This window comes from Aythya fuligula, chromosome 2 (genome assembly GCF_009819795.1).
Source record: "Aythya fuligula isolate bAytFul2 chromosome 2, bAytFul2.pri, whole genome shotgun sequence".
NCBI classification, from domain to species: Eukaryota; Metazoa; Chordata; class Aves; order Anseriformes; family Anatidae; genus Aythya; species Aythya fuligula.
In genome coordinates, this window is record NC_045560.1 from 68,781,760 (window position 1) to 68,796,874 (window position 15,115).

The window sequence follows — 15,115 nt, forward strand, 5'->3', positions numbered from 1 at the left end:
TGAAAATATTTCAGCTCCTGAGCAAGTGCTTCTGCCTCATGCCCTGTCCATTAACTGTCCATTTCACAGAGTAATGAAATGAATATGGAAAAGTTCTCCATATTTCCGTAGAGAAAAGACCATTTCCAAACATATCAAATCTTTATTTGGCATATTTAAATGTTCTAGTCTGTGCATTGCCTACATGTATTTTTAAATGCATCTAGAAGTACTCATCTACCCATCTCCCTCACCCTCTACTCAGAAAAGAGGGAGATTCAGTTGCAGTGGCATGGAGACACAACAGTCTCAAGGAAATATTAAAAATCATTCCCTGTTGTTCCATTTTGCTTCTAGATTGCCCACTCATTGCACTCAGTCCCCCATTCTACCCACATCATACGTATGGACAAGGAGAGTTTGTGCGTATCCCTGCAATTGCCTTCAAACCTAAGGGTAACATTGGTTTTCTGCTCAGATTATGGTGTTAGACTGTAGCATAAAACTAGATTGCTTATTGACTCTCTTGAACTGACAAACATATCCATTGAATAAATCTCTCAGAGCCATCAGCAGTTGATCTCTTATGGTTGCTCCACACACTTGCTTTACAACACAAGACTCTCCAAACTGTGACTCAGGATATTGCACACATTCACTTCACTGCCAATTAGATGTATTTATTATTATTTACTTTTTCCTTAATAAAGGTTAAGGAATAAAGCAGAAAATGTTGGTTTTATAATCACATTATAGCTTCTGTTGAGCATTATACTATTGTACTTATTGGCTGATATAAAAGAGTCTAGAAGTGCCACCTCATACAGAGAAGAGGAATAAATCTCTTGAGATAGTTGGTAATTTAGTCTGAAACTCCAGGATGAAGGAAAAACGTCATAGATAAAACTTCAGAGAAAACCAACTTAAAAAAAATCCTTTTTGTTTTTTTGTGTTTTATTTTTTTACACTCCTATCCTTCTTGCAGAGGCAATTTTAAATGATTCAAGATTGTTTTGTTTGCAGAAAAGTGCTGAACACAAATGTCAGTGCTCACATTTAGTGTCATTTAACATTCAGTTCAAAGATATTGAATCTATGTAAAGCACTGATTTCTTCAAACACTGCCATCAAGAATATTTTAGATTAAACATACATGTTTATGTTTCATTCTTTTCTATATCATTAGGGCTAACAGGAAATGAAAGTGCTTCCCCTTGCAGACATGGGATATACTTTGATATCTGAAGGCCAAATTATCCAATTGGTTCCTACATGTTAAGACTGAAAATCCTATGATGTTGACAAACCAAGTTTAGCAAAGCACCCACAACCATCCTGACCATATGTCTGTACTATCATCCCTTACATGGATTCTTCTCACTGAACACAGACAAATAAGGCATAAGAAGACCTATAGTGAAATGTTTTTTTACTTTTCTTTAGCTACTTAAAAGTTAAGCAACTAGTTTAGACTAGACATCCAGGCTCCCTTGGTATCAATGACTGCAGAGACAGGCACCTGCAGGGGGTGATTCATCTTCTTCAGAGATATGGGTCTAAAATGGGATGTATGAGCTGCATCTGGAGGTGCCTATCTCTCAACATTGACTACAGAGGGAGCCTAGATGACTAGCTTAGATTAGATGCCTAATTTTTAGGCAGATGAATTGTCTTGCCTGAGGTTATGTGATACATTTGTGGCAGAACTAGGATTTGAACCCATGTGTTCTGTATATAGCTGGTAGGGAATTACTTAGTCAAATCTAGCCCTTTTATTATGAAGGTTTTGCATGTCCAAAAGTAGGCATAATACAAGGCACACACACACATATCAAAACATCTGATAAATTGGCAATTAGTCACCAATCTCCCACATAATTGAGTATATGAGAGAGCTAGTTTAAAAGTCTAAAACAGGTAATAAGAGATGTTACCTGTGGTCTGTGACCTTCTCAGTAAGTGTCCTAAACCACAGCTATTCTCAGCTATCATAAAGACTCTTCTGAGAATTCTGCAATATAGACTGAATAATTTACGATTTATCAAGATGGCAAAAAAAAAGAGGGAGAGACTCTATATCAACACTTGAAAATAAAGTGATAAGCAATTTTTTAGGAAGAGTGATATGGAATACAACTCACTTCTTGCTGATAAAAAATAAAATAAAAATCCTAGTTCAATGGTGCTTTTTCAGACTAAACAAACTCAGAAATATCCAGCTTCTTCAGAAGGAACCACTTCAATACTCCACGCAGATTTCTCATGCTTTTTGCCAGAAGAGAATACAAAATATTATAATGAAAAAACAAAACTGAATGGAAAGATGGCTACATTTGTCTGACATGCTTAGACTGAATTCCTATGGGTTGAAGGATTCAGTAGAATCCACACGGGATTAATATAAATGCAACCGTCCAAACTCCAATCTCAACTGGATTGTGTGCAGACAGCCAGACACAGAAACATTTATTCACATAAAGCTGAAATTCTCTGTAAAAAAAAACTGTATTTGTCAAATGCTTACATCACAGAGGAATTACATATATTTATACTAGCAGCATATATTATATTTTCTACATTCTTTCTCAGCTACTTTCTCCATCTCATCAAAACATGATGTCCCCTTGGAGAATTAATTGTGTGATAAAACGAGTCAATTTATAATTCAAATATTCAATTATGATTCAACAATATTTTTTTATGTCTTAAATATCAACGTTTTCTGTGCTTTTGTAAATCAAAAATAAGTTCATCATCTCCTTCCCCCCCCCCTTTTTTTTTTTAAATCACCTGAAATACTGAGAATAAGAAGATATATTTCAATCTAAAAGTTACATTGGGGGAAAACTTACAACCTCCTCAGAACAAATCTTTGTGGAATGAAAGGGTATTCACACATGTAACCAGAATTTATTTATTTATTTATTTATTTATTTATTTATTTATTTTGTCATGGAACAAGGTAGCTCTTATGTATACTTCAGCATTATTAATGTATCACACAACTTGGAATAATTCACATGGATCCATTTAGTGGATGCTTTGTCATCATGATAATTTTCTACTTTTGAGATGGAGCAAGTGCCAGGGCACAAAGCATCTTCAAGAGGAAAAAAAAATGTACAGAAGGAAAAAACTGTTCTCTTGAAGTCTAGCCCCATCACACTAGGAACTAACAAAATACTTTAAGAGTGGGTAACAGCAAACAGTCTGCTCTCAAAGTCCAGTCCACACCAATAGGAGGTAATGTTTTAAATGATATAAATATTCATTTGATACCTTTTCCATAGTATAAACATTTTGTAACCACTCTGAGGCTTCCAAAATACCAAGAGGATTTATTTACTTCCTGTAAAACAACAGGAATTCATAATCCTGTCAACATATTATGGAACTGTTTAGGGGAAGGGAGAAGGAAGGGAAGAGAAAAGAGAAGGAAAAAAAGAATGATTGAAAGAGGGAAAGGAAAAGAGAAAAGAACAGGGAATGGGGGAAGGAAAGGAATGAAAGAGGGATTCCAGTTCTTTGTGAAACGCTGCCATCTATGGACTTTCAGTTGATATTGCTTCTATGGAGATGTCAAGGGAAACCATAGGGCTGATTACCTCACAACGTGGTTAGTTCAGTAAATGAAGCAGTTCTTAGGCAGTAAACAAGAATATAAATTATAGGTCTGGCTATAACATTAAGTTGGCATTAGCTTCTATCACAATTATTTCTTGGAAATAAAAGCAGCATTATTAGTTATCTATTGCAACATTTGATTGTGGCTTTCTTGTATTTAGTTTTGTTGAGGAATGTATTGATTTGGTAGGTTGTGCTTTCCTATTTTCACATGCACAGTTTTTCCAAGTTTCAGGGCACACAGCACCAATTGTTTGCGCCATTCCCTGTGCACACATCCCCAAGCACACTCTTGCTTGCATTCTCAAAGTAACCAGATAAATACACAACTAATCACACCAGCCTAATTTAGCTCTATGATCCCTAAAAAGGCATTTGAAGCTTTAAAAATATGATGCGTGCACCCACACCCATCACTTCTTGTTAACATTTCTGCTAATGAAAAGGTAGGAGCTTCACTTGTGGATAACAGAAGTAGATAGAAACATTTTAACTTTAAAGAAATATTTAAAGAAATAGAAGTACTAGAAATATTTGTCGCTTATAACAAATGATAACTATTTCAAAAACTCCAGTTTGGAAGCTGTTCATCTCTTCAGGCAGAAATGGTCCACATTCAGAAACAGAAAAATCCAGAAATGTTGTTATCACGCTCACTAGAGGACTAGATGCAAACCAAAAGCAGAAGTTATTTTACTTATTTAACTTGTGGTTAAGAAGTGATATTTAGTCAGTAAGATAGGCTTGAGTGCAGACAGCAGTAATTCTAGAACTAAAAAATAAAAATAAAATTAAAAAATAATATGAATCCCCAAAGCTATCTGGTATCTAAAATCCGGGAAGTGAAAACAAAAGAAAAGTAGCTTGTATGATTTCTGAAAGACACCTCTTCCAGACACTGCTGCTTAAGTTTGTTTTCAGAAATCGTTCCTCCCTTACCATTCCTTTTACCCTGCCACCAGCTCCCAATAGTGAGTTGTCACCTGCTGAGGTTCTTCTCATGGCAGGAAATATATGCCAGAAAAAGCCCTCATTCATGCCTGCACTGAAATATAGGTCCAGTCCAGCTCTCATAAATAAGTATCAGCCATATCAAGGAGAAGTACATCAGTGGAATGAAAAGTAAATCCAACCTTAAGTTCACCAATAAACAGCAGCAGTGTATGTAAGAAAATATTTGCTTTCACATTCTCTTCTATCCAAAGAGCTCAGTACCAGTAAATCGTAACTATTCTAACAATGACTAAAGCTATTGTACAGAAAAGCCATTGCTTCTCCCACTTTAAAAAGTAAGTGACTGGAGGGAGCCAAAGTGTTTTTGAAATTTATGCACTTTAGTGACCACAGAGAGTGGTATTTACGTAGCAAGCTGTGACAGAATAATCACCCCTTGAGCATAAACATCAATTAAACAAAGTTACTAAACACCTGTCCCCTCTGCATCTCATTCAAGAGGAAGACACTGAAATCAGCAGATTTACATTAAAAACAAATTGCATTATAAAAAAAAAAAAAAAAAAGACTCTAAAAAAAGTTAAAATTTACCTCCTTGAGAAAACTTCAGACAGGTCAAAGATGAGACACTTCTGGACGATGCCCAAAGGCAAGGGTTGTTTCAAAATACTCATTCTTTTTGTTTGACTTACAACTTCCAGATACATTTCCCTTTTCTTTAGAAGGGGGACAGTGGCCAAAGGTTTATCATCAGCAGATGCAGCAAGCATCTAAATGCTTTCTTCATTGCACAGCTGGTGAGGCAGCCAGATTTACCTGTAGTGCTTAATAAGGAGTGGCAGCTCTACTTGTATGCCTTTTGGTGACAAATTTTAAAAGATAGGCCTTCTGGGTTTTCCTATTTGCCAACTCACAACATAATCATGTACAATAATCCCTTACTGCTTTTGGAATTATGTTGTTTGCATTTAATTCAAACTCATCTAAACAACATTGGCTGCAATATTGCTGCCTGTGTTGCAGCAAGTGTTTCATTAGGACATTTGGAAGAGCCCCATCTTGATGCATGTCACAAAGGAACAGCTTTCTCATCCCATGCCAGTGCAGAGATGGGCCATGGCACATGGTGATGCTGCAGCAGCAGAGCTGCAGGGATGGGCTGCAGGCTCCACAGCTTTGCAGACATAGAACGTCAGGCTTTGCAGAGCAAGAAAGTCTGAACACTCTGTAGTAGCTCTCCCACCTGCTACACACAGAATGACAGCAAACAGGCTGACAGCAGGAGCCTCAAACAGAAGAGGATGGGGAGTAAGCCAGTGATCTTTGCTGAGATGTAGCATCAGTTCAGATTTATGGCCAGGTTCATAAGCACAGCTGGCCAAATGCAGCTGAGACAGCATTTGCCTGAGATTGCTCAGCCACAGCCACCTCCCACATAATTCTCTACCAAAATAAAGTCAGCTGATCTGCTGAGTGGTGGGGACCATATGATGACCACATACAGCCCTTGAAGTGTAGAGGCTGCATCCTCACCCACCACCCTGAAATAGATAATATATTTAAATGGGGGGGAGGGAGAGGACATGTCTCATTGCACTCATGGGCAAATAGGAATATCCCTTCATGAATGAGAACATGCACTATTCATGTCATGTTATTCATTCATGCATTTGCTGCATTAATTATTTGGCTTTTGCAAGATTTTCCATCACAAGAGCAGACAGCTAGAACAAACTGTTACTGAGGAAACCAATCACAACAAATTAGACAAAGTGAACAGACTACAGAAAAATTGCAGGTTGGGAGAGAGCATCTAAATATTTGTTGAACAATTGTATACAGTGAATCACAGATGACCATTATCTCAACAAGAAGAAAAACACCATATTTATCAGCTAATGCAGTTGGAACATTATTTGTCCATTCTGATGAATCTGTGACACGTGCCCTTAATAAAAATCATCCTTCCCACGCCCTATTTCCCCTGTAATGCAACGAGATTATCATTTCTCTGCTTTGTTGGAAAGATTCGGGTTCACATTTCCATGTAAGCTGGATTTCCTACCTGACAAATCTCTCAGTCATTGTGGATAATGCCCTATTTCCAGCCTGAACCAGTGAAGTTCCCATTGCTGAACGTACTGTAAGCTACAGTATATGTCTTACTTGAGAATTCAGATGTCACCCACCTGCCATTAGGCACAATGCACACCTTTTTATAGTCAGCACAGCTGCCTGGAAGGCAGAACAAGAGATGAATAACCATTTCCTAGCACATTTTATTTGCCTGTGAGTCTTCAACATTGCTGAACTGCTTCAGATATTAAGATAGAATAACTAAGACCAGATCATATATATGAGATAGCATCAAATAGCAATACTAAGTAGTAACATACGTGAATAAAAAGTGATTATAATAAATATGAGTCAAATAAATTAATATTTTGCGTAAGATAGGATTCTTTATGTTTGGTAAGTATTGCTTGTGCTGATGATATAACACATGCTGACACCAAATATCAATTCTAGGTAAATCCAATTAAGCCTAGAAGCAAAACAGCTGGATTAGCAGTTCACTGAATAAATTATTTTTCTTCCATTTACTTTGTCTTCTTGCAAATGAGCTTTTTAACATAAAAAAATTTAGCTCTCAAGTTCCCCTTTGCTTATTAATCCCAGAAGCCTAAAATGAAGAAAAAAATATATTTTCTTCCTTTGTTGCTCATGTATATTTGCTGTTCAGCTCCCTAGTGTAGTCTCCCCAGATTGTAAGTAGCTTTCCTTATTCTGTTAATAAATCACTAATACTGCATTTATTATGGCATTGGACAAAGACTTCTTTTTTTTTTTTTTTCTTAATATTTTCAGAAGATGCATTCATGTATAATTATTTTATATTTTATCTGTTTCCTGATACTAAATAAAATGAATGTAAAATTGGTAAGGCTGGAGTTCAACACATGCTCTCCACTGCTTTAATTCAGTTACAGCAACACAGACTGTACAATAATTTTATTTTATTTCCTTTTACCTTATTGTTTTCCTTCATTATATGGCTGCCAGCATAAAGGGCAATGTAGAGATTGGGAATCGATATGTGCTACTCCTGTAAATATGCAAATAATCACAAATTGTAATCATTGATTGATTTTCAGTAGTGACACATTAGGTGGAAGGGACTCTGATCTCAGTTGTACTAGGGGAAATCTAGAGCAGTGATTCACTGCAGGAATTATAATAAAGAGCTGCCTAAGAAATGCATAATTTCAGTCAACGAAACATGTAACATGTCTTTGATAAAAAGTGTTTTCCCATCTGTTCATGATCAGGGTTGAGAGCAGCAAACATGCAAGGGGCAGAGCCGTGTTGGAGGCTCCAAGGCTGAACGGTGCTGAAGGTGGAAGAAGGTGGTGACAAATACTGCAAGGGGCATGAACAAGCTCTGTTTTCATGAATCTAAGCTCCTTAAATTACATATTTTTCCAGACTGGTCACTTCCATTCACAGGAGCCTAATGCCCAGCTTTTGGGGTATACAGGTCACACATGGATATCTGCAGGCCACATCCAGTTCAGAAAGTCACAGTCCAGACAACTAAATCCATACATAAATCCCTTATATATTATAGTATATTAATATGCAAATATTAATATTTAAATATATAAATATTGTATAATATATATCAGGGCTAAATTACTTCTACTGTTGTGACTTGATTTAAAAAAATATTTATAACATCTGTCATTAGATAAATTGTAAAGCTAGCAAGTGTTCCTCAGTATTGTTCACAAAATGCCAGGAAAAAAAAAAAAAAAGTCTTTTCACTTAAGACACAAATATTGGTACTATGCACAATGCCATATGACACTGGTAACAATAATACCACTAAGCTGTGCAGCTTGAAAGGCATGTGATCTGGTAACTGAAATCACTGAAATCTAGAAATAGAGAAATAATGTCATTTGTCCTTGCAGCGGAGGCAAATAGTTGCAATTTTAGAGACAGTTATCAATATTGAATGTTTTTTTCTCAGTTCCAACACAGACAATTTGCATAATGAACTAAATACTTGTATGAAACACAAGAATAGTGCCTGGTGAGCTTTCTACTAGTGTACTGAAGAAGGATCTCAAAGATGTTCCCCAACATCTCTTCCAAAAACTTAAAAGTATTTACATTGCAAATTACCCAATGCTGTGAGTGCGTTTCATCTACAAGAACTATGATTTTTCTTCATTGCAGGCTCCAACATAGCAATTCTCAGTTTTTACAGTCTTCAAAAGGCTCCCTCTCCTTGAAGAATGAGCGATTTCTTTCATAGCTGTGATTTAGCCCATCATGAAATATATGTCCCCATGGTTTCCAGTCTTAATTTCTTAAGAATACTCCTACTTTAGGCTACATTAACCACTCGTTTTTATATTTCAATAAATCCTAAATGGATAACAGCTGGTGATCTTTGATTTATTTTAAAACATCTTCTTGACTACTTTCTGAAAGTGTGAGTACTTGATGCTTTTGCAAATGGATTCAGCAATTATTATTTCATTTACAAATCCTCAAAGATTTTTTTTTTTGTCTCCAGATTCACCACAATATTCACACAGGAGCTACCTTGGATCTGTAGGGCAACCTTAGATGGGGCTGCAAAATTTGCTAACTGTACTAACAAGGACAGGAAATAAACAGAAGATGATTGGTAACAAATAATGTTACCAATATTAAATCTCTCTTTCCCTTCTGACAAGCATCTAAAACAATTCTCAACTACCTTTACATTGGACCTTACTTGACTATATCTGTAGTAACTTCTGCACTGTTTTTTTTGTTCCTCCAGAGCAGTCTAGATCCCTCTCTACTTGAAATTTGCTTTATTCATTCTCCTCATCTTCAGCAATTGTTCCTAAAACCAGATAATCAGATAAAACCAGATTAAATAATCAGATCTTAGCAATAGCTTCTTAGCAACAGCTACCATTTACTGGTTCCTTTCTATGCTATGACTCATCACTCAGAATGCAAAATGATTAAACAAACCTCTCCCTCTGACATATATGTGCAAATATGTATATATATATATTCATGCTTTTATATTTCACAGTTTTTCAACATTATAAGTCTATTAAGTTACAACTAATAAGTAAGAATGGAGGTTTAGTATGCTCTAACTGTGCTATTTAGAAACTTAAGCTTACTGCAAGATTTAGTTCATTTATATTAATTTCTCAAGAAGAATGTTTTCACTTTTAATGGTAAGTAATCATAATACTACCTGTTGTTAATAAGTTTGAAAGTCCATTTATCACATCCATCAAGAAACAGTCAACAGATATGCTAACACATAATTCTGAAAAACTGTTGTAATGGGCCTTTTATTTACAATATCTAAATAACCTATATGTATTTGAATTGGACACAGATAATAGCACTTTTATGTATTTAAATAAAATTGGCTGTACATGATTAAATTGAATATTCTCTAAATCTCACTTTGTTAAACTGCAATATTCACTATGTACTCCATAACTGAAGTTTTGGAAAAGAATTAAAAAGTATGAGATACTAATTAAAATATACCTTTCCAAGTTTTTATGTCATCATTGCTACAAGTACTGTACTGCAATATTATGAAGTATTTTTAATACTAATTTAGATTAAACAAAACTGCTTAAGAAGTTTTTGAAAGCTGATAACCTATGTAAACCCCCATACTGAATCATTTACATGGTTTAATCATCATGCAAGTGAGCATTAAAATATAATAAATGAAGTAATTCTGTAGTGTCATTTTCCCTATTTCGGTTTTATGCTTGCTTTATGCATTAGCAAAATATTGAGGTCCTACACGAGTCTGTGTTACTGACATGCTATTCAAAGTCAAGTTATACAGCTGACATCAGTAAGACCAGAACTTTAGCCATTGAGATCAATAGATATTTGGAGACAAAGCACAGACCAATTTACTGAGGTCATCAGAATTTGGCTTCTTGCTACAATTTGGTAAAAAGAAAAGGATCTTAAACCAATTGCCTACATCATGAAGTTCCACGGTTACTTTCTGAAAAACTCACTGCAAAATAAAGTCAGGCGATGTGATTAACAGGAAGCAGAAAAGATCTTTGCACATTAAAGAGACGATGAAAACTTTCTTTGGAAAGATTCAACACAGTACATAGAGTTTTCAGAGGGTATCTTTTCAGGAGGAAAAGAAAGAATCCAAACAAGATTGGCTAAGTTTTCACTGCTTTATTAATAACTTTTCTTTAGATCTTATTTGTCTAGAATTATATTATTTTTATGTCCCAATGCCAAGAAACCTGGTTACTAAAATGCCAGATTATTTTATTTTATTTTATTTGATTTTATTTGATTTTATTTGATTTCATTAGGGACCATCAGCCTAGCTGCTTAAGTGCCCAACTACTGTTTGCAGTTAAACATTCATTAGGGAATCCCCAGTGGGTTCATTCATTTCACTGAGGTCCAATTATAGTGCCACAAAAGCAGTTTTTGCAGCAATTAGCTGATTTTTTCCTGTTTATGTTCTGTCTCTTTAGGAAGAGGACTATTTTGTGGAGGTCAGATTTTTAATTAGGCGCAATTTAGGGCCAATAAGAAAACTGATAATTTACTAAATGGCTGTGGTGGACTTAACTGCTCAGAGCAGAGGTAAATAACACAACAGGGACACCAGGAACAAACTCTCCTGGTGTGCATAGCTCTGAGCCCTATAGTGTAAGGAATAGATTACATGTTAAATGGCTGTCAGGGCCCTCATTGCATTGCCTGTATCACCAGTTGACCTAACCTCAAGAGCCATCACATTATAAGCAATGGGTACAGAGAAGCCAGTCTGAAACAGGTCCTGAAGAGAGCTGGTGGCTTCAGGTAGTTGCAAAAAGATCTCAGAGTGAAAGAAAACAACAAAGAAAGCTGATTCCACTTCCAAAATTTTGCAGCAACTTTCTCAGCTGCTGTGTTCTGTGAAGCCAAGGATATTAAAGTATTTGTAAAAGTCCTCACAATCACTCTTTTTTACTATAATGGATTACCATGTGTTAACTTTTATTTCTGTGGTCTATGTTTTCTGCTCTTAAACTAGGCATTATATTTTTTAAGCAACGTGTGGGCATTGCCTGACACCTTGAGAAACTAAGAACCATGACAGCTGATGAACAGTACACATTTAGAGGAAGTAGGATCTTAATCTTGCAATCTCTGTTGATACCTACAGAGGTTAAGCAGACTTGCCACCTAATTTTCTCATCTAAAAACCACAACAGTTGAGTTTCAGACATCGTGCCACAACAAAATTGCTGAAGAGACTCACAGCTGGTTGAAACGTTGCTCTCTTACAGGAAATGTGTAAGGAAAGGCCAGAAGGTCATTCCATTTTTTTTTCGGCAACCTTTGACCCAGCACTCAATTGCAAAGGCATAGCCAAGCACATAAAAAAAGTACAAAAAGGAAGCATTAATTATGAAGATAGAAATCTTGTTGCCAGTTCTGGCAGTATTTATAAAAACACAACAAATACCAGAGCAGACACTCATGTACTATATGGAATAAAATGTTCAATTAAGCTGTAAAAGCACACAGAAAATATATGATAGTCTTGTATCTAAGTGCACACAAAAATGTAACAACAGAATAATTCTGGAAAACCTGTTACCCTAATTAAAATGCAGTAGAAACATGAGAGGCCAAACTTTAATGAGACCAATACTTTTTGAAAGTTATTGCTCTACATCACTATTCTTGTCCTTTCTATCAAAACTCTCTACACTAGCATTGAGTCATATGGTCCACAACCAGGGCTATGGTTCTTTATTCTCAAAACAAAATCAGTCAAAAACCAAAACAAACAAACAAACAAACTCTGGATATAACATAAGATTTCATAAATCTTAAAAACATGAAAAACTGTTGTTAGGTAGTTATTCCCTTTCTAATCCTTTAGATTGTCAAAAAATCATCATTATTTTTGTCAATTCATCAGTTTTCCTTGCACAGAGAAACAGCATTGAAAGATGCCAGCTAAAAAAGAAATTAAGCAGCCATATTTTGAGAACCTGAAACCAAATTTCCAATCACTGGTGGGCCAAAGACCATCTCTGTAAGACAGTATAAAAGTAATCTATGCTACAGGTGTGTAAATTGTGACTATGGTCTAAGTTACCTGATAAAGTGTAAACTCTGTTCAAAATTGCATCCCACTTTTGGTGAGGACTCTTAAAACAATAAAGTAGTAGAATGAAGGGAATGCCATTTGGATTCGTTGATATCTTTTTTTTTTTTCTTTTTTTTTTTTTTTCCCCTCATCTAGTTGAGCAAGCCTAGGATTGAGAAAGACCTTTCTTTTTTCTAATACATTTTAAATACTTTTCCCATTTTGGAGTTAGGTTTGGAGGTTTTCAAGCAAATGAACAAGATTTTTTCAATGTTATTGCAAGAACACAACAGGCAACACACATTGCAACATTAACTCCTAATTACTTTGGAAACCAAATTTCATTTGGAGTCCAGCTTGACTTGCAAAGAATTCAGAACGGCAATTAATAATAATCAGCCACTGAAGTAACTTTGTATAAATAATGTGCTGAACCACGTCCCAACAGGGCTAATACAAACACATGGACTTTAGAATCAGCTCAGCCAAATGAAAAAAATATCTCATGACTGACTGAATTTCCTTCTTTTTTCTGCTTAGCTGTTCCCACAGCTGTATTACCCATCATATCTCAATGTCCAGGTTTGTTGTCATTAACATAATCAGAAGTGCAAATTTCTTAACATAAATCATATATACAATGAGGTGATGGCAGGTAGGTGATAGGTGTCATCCACATCAGGTAGTTCTTTTGGAAAGACAGATACAATTAAGTGACAAGGAAGTATTACTATTACTGTGAGAATAACTTCCAAATACATGTGATAAAGAGACATTTTCATATTTCATAGAGGCATGTCAGCTCATGCTATCAAATATTCTGTTGTTTTACCAATTCACATCCCTCTGAATAGGAAAAATATTAAAGCAGTAGGAGCTAGAGATAGATAGAGACAGAAATGAACTATTAGACCATAGGATCAGGTGTCAGTTCAGGTTGAAAGGGACCAAATTTAACCTCCTGTCAAAGTAGGGTCAAACTCACTTCATTCTCTTCTGACAGCATAAAAAAAACTAATCCAGCTAAAATAATATATATGTGTATACTAATTACATCTATTAAAAAGTTATACAAGTTAACCCTGGCTTCTTAAAGAAATGAATAATGGGATAAAGGGATCACAAACTGTGTTTCTTCTTAGGTATTGGCCTTTTTCATACATATTTTGCAGAAGACTTAAGGTGATTTTGCTGTAGTGAGGGGGGTTGGCCTGTTCTCCCACGTGCCTGGTGACAGGATGAGGGGGAATGGGCTTAAGTTGAGCCAGGGGAGTTTTAGGTTAGATGTTAGGAAGAACTTCTTCACTGAAAGGGTTGTGAGGCATTGGAACAGGCTGCCCAGGGAAGTGGTGGAGTCACCATCCCTGGAAGTCTTCAAAAGACGTTTAGATGTAGAGCTTAGGGAAATGGTTTAGTGGGGACTGTTAGCGTTAGGTCAGAGGTTGGACTCGATGATCTTGAGGTCTCTTCCAACCTAGAAATTCTGTGATTCTGTGATTCTGTGATTCTGTGATCCACACAGAGGAAAGATATCATGAACAGCCCAACCACGGCAAAAAACTTCAAACAAAACTTAGACCTTAGTAGAGCCAGAACAAACCAAATATAAAACAAAAAGCCACTGAAGACCGGTCCTCATATACTACCCATACTGTTTTCTTGCTTTCTTTCAAATTCTCCATCTCTTCCTTAGATGTAGATGTAAAACAGCAGAGCAAGAGTGGAGAAGGCAAGCACTCAACATTTTACATTTATCTAGAAGGAAAGAGCATTGGAAATCCCATTATAAAGGGGATTTTCCAGTACTTACAGCTTAGTTTGGCAACTTGAGTTATTCTCGATTAGTCTATTTTAAGAACCTTTTTGGGCCCAAATTTCTTTCCTTCTGTATATCAACCTCCAAGTGAGTCAGGAGCTTAGTGGATAGTCAAGAAGCCAAAAAAGGCAGCTTATCTGAAAGCTCCACTTCTTGATCCAGCTCGGCTCCCAGTGAAAATAAAACAACACTCCCAAACACCTGAACCTCAGAGGGAGCAAGTCCTGAGAACTAGTGTTGAAACAATTGCATGAGCAAGTGGTTAACTGCTTTTTGCAGGAACCTCTTCTATGTTGCTGTATTACAATTGAGAACCCCAACAAAGCACAAGGGTTGCTACCTGCCCATCTGTGCTCAGCTGTCCAGCTTTTGCCATCTGACAGAATTTTAGTTAAGGGAGTTTTAAAACTCCTTAGGTACCAATACTGCATGCAGCCCTTATAAAAATTCTTCATAAAAGGTTTCAGCTACATTTATAATGATATTTGGCAGATTGTTGGATGAGAATCCTGGTTGAGGTCATTCAATATTTATAAACTAAATGAAAATAATCAACTGCTTTATTATCGTAA